This window comes from Phymastichus coffea, unplaced genomic scaffold, assembly GCF_024137745.1.
Source record: "Phymastichus coffea isolate CEN01 unplaced genomic scaffold, Cenicafe_Pcof_1.1 PCOF00133, whole genome shotgun sequence".
NCBI lineage: Eukaryota > Metazoa > Arthropoda > Insecta > Hymenoptera > Eulophidae > Phymastichus > Phymastichus coffea.
In genome coordinates, this window is record NW_026706944.1 from 332,601 (window position 1) to 335,908 (window position 3,308).

Here is a 3,308-nt window from a genome sequence, read left to right on the forward strand (position 1 = left end):
TTTAATGTTTGATCAGATGTTTGATCGAGGAAGCGAAAATTTACGAGCGACTCGTTTACGAAGGAAAAAAAAATGAGCCCGAGAAAGTGGCCGGACGAAACGTTCAATTGAGGATAGTCGATAGGAAATCAATTGAGAGCTATTACGGGGTGGGAGAGGGAGTTAATATAATTACTTCCATTTTATTGGAAATTCTCTGTAAATTAATAAGACGGCAAAATTTCTTCGTTGACCGTCGAATTATTATGAGGGTAAACTTGCGTTGTTGAAAATAATTATTTACAATGCATTAGTTCACTTGGTTTACTCCATCATCCAACTGACGAAAATCTAATTGGTATTTTTGTTCAAGTGCAAATTTTCATGCATATTTTTTAAGATCCGAGCGCGTGGCCACATAGATCTGTGCGCTATTCCGTCCCAGAGTTATCGACCCGCACCATATTGTTTTGATAATTTATTTGTTCAACGACATTTCGTGTTATCGACTGCGGCTTATAGAAAATATTACGACGCGCGTTTCAGCGAAGATTAAAATCTCCGATATGGAGCGAGGGAAGGGGCAGGAGGGAAAAAATAGGTTGGAGGAGATAAAGAGTCGGACAACGAAGATAGAGTTAGCGGCGGAAAGAGCAAGCGGGAGAGCTTAAAATCGGCGAAGAACGAGCGGTGGTATAAATCCTCGCCTTCTTAGTTAAAACGGCCTTCTCAAATCCTTCTTCCTTCTTCTCCCTCTTTCCGGACCTAGAAAAATGTCGTTTAATTGATTGCCCAATAAAAGTGAGAGCCGTGAGATTGGACATTGTTTTTTTTTTCTTTGTCAAATTGATTAAGATCTTACCCAGTGCGGATAATCGTAAATTAAGATGAATTCCGCTTTGTGCTCCGAAAACTGACTGCCAACCACGGCATCGAAGAAGCTTTATTTGATGTTCAAAGTTTGTTCCGCGATTTCCTTTGAGTGAGGATAATTCAATAACTTTTCATTCTCGATCGTATACTTTTTTTTGCTCTCTCGCATCTTACCGTGTGTCGATTTTGTTGGAGCGCAGTCTGTTCAAATAAATGAATTAAATAGGTGATTCACGACGTGTTTTTAAAATACGAACGAAATTAGCCATTAAAGTTTCACAAAAAAGCGGCAAACGCACGGTATGCACACGATTTCAATCCAGCTTTGACAAATAATAATTGTAACAGAAAATAACAAATCATCATCACAAGGTTAAGAATTGGATACAGAAAACTTACCTATTCAACTAAGCAACGCTACTTTTATGTACTCAATGCAACGACATAATTGATATTAAGCATTTATTGATAGATTGATTCAAATTTACTATAGTCAAAGAAAAAAACACAAATTGAAGAACAATTTAAGAAAAATGCTGAGCAAGTAAAGGGAATTGGGCTCGACCAGTGTTGGTAAAGAAATAATAACACACTATTTAACGTTTCGTTAACTATAAATCTTTAACCTCCTCAGAAATTATTAACAAAACAGAAAAAGTACACAAGGTTGAAATGTATGTAGTGGAAGTCAAATTACAATTCAATGACAGCAAAACAATAATGCTAGAGCGAAAACTGTTTTTTTTATATATAAACCGATCGAGCCCTATTTTTTTCACATACCAACATGGCAAATGAGAAAGAAATTATAAATATTAAATAACAGTGCTTCATGTAGAAACATTATCACATCAATAGAATATACCAAACTTACAAATTTGATTTAATCGAGAAATCTAACTACAAATCATGTGTTATCACCATAGTTATAGTTTCATGTGTATCTATATGCGTGTATGTGTGTACATAACTATAACAACCACGTATATTAATCTTACTGTACATAAGAATAATGTAGTTATATCGTCATTATTCTTGTTTACTGTATAAATCAATTGTAATAGATAGAAAAGGGATACAAACTTAAATACGTAAACAAAATTCGGTAAATATTTTACAAAAACTATTCAAATATGTTATTCAAATTTAATAACTTATTGTTACGAAAAAATTAAAAAGTAAAAAAGATGTCGCGCAAGAAATAAAATGTTTAACTATAAAGGTCTACGTACTTCAAGTTTGAGTACTTCATTAATAATTAGATTTATATTTCAGATAAAGTGATAAAAACTAAGCGATTGATGAATAAGTGCCAATTTTCAGCAGGTTTCGCAGGCTTGAAGCGAGCATTTCGCATTTTAAACATTTTGTGTGGCTACAATAAACCGCGATCACTGCCCTCGAAATTCGAAATACTCGATATTTCAAGAGTCAGCATTCTCTGTAAAAGAGAGAGAGAGAGAGAGAGAGAGAGAAAAACGCAGACATGAGGTACAAAAGTTCACCTCAGAATACAGCCATAGAACGCTCGAGCAACGGGCACGCTCGGGGCAACATAAAGCCCTTCGAGATTACGAGCGGAGTGTCGTGTTTTTTGCATGGGATTATTTTCCCCGAGCTTCGCCCCGAAAATTCAGCAGCTGCATTTTGCCTTCCACGCGAATAAGCGACGGCTGCTCCGCTCACTTTGATGGGGTCGTTCCTATACTTTTTCTAGAACAGCCTCCCAATTTTAACTACTAAAATATGCTGCTACAGCTCGAGGCATTTATTTATTTGCTTTTTTGTTGAAAAGTTATTGCGAAGAGCTTATTTTTTTCATCTGTACCTTTTTAAGAACGTAATTTTTTTTTGTTTAATAACTCGAAGTATTGGAAAAAAATTACTTGAGGCAATATTACCTATATCGGATAAGACAGCAATTTGTTAGTGTAAAGTTTTAAAACTCTTGGGAAATCAATTTTGATAGCTTCGCTTAATTAAAAATCTTTACGTACAACAAAACAAAAGAGAGTGTTTTTGCCTTATTTTACCAGAAGAGAAAGCTCATAATTTTCTCACGAAAACATTTTTCTTTTCTGTAATACTTAATACTTCTTTATTATTAACTCATTGTTATTCTTGTAATATTTTTTAATTAGAGTCATTCTAAACATAGCTGAAAAAGTCAATAAAGTAGGTTGACTGATTTCTTTTACATTACAGTAAAGTTTATTGTAAAAAACAAGGATATGTTATTGTAGGTAAAAGATTGATGTCACGCAAGCACTTTTCTTTGATTCCTGTGACTGGTATCATATAGGCGCCTTTGATTAAAGGAAGAGAAACGTCACGTTTTCACGATTCACATAAAATAAAATCCTCGTTCACCCTAGGCTAATTTAATTCGACGTACGCGTATGCGGTTCTTTTTTCGTGAAAGCTATTGTAATCGAACTGGAAAATTGCAGAATTAG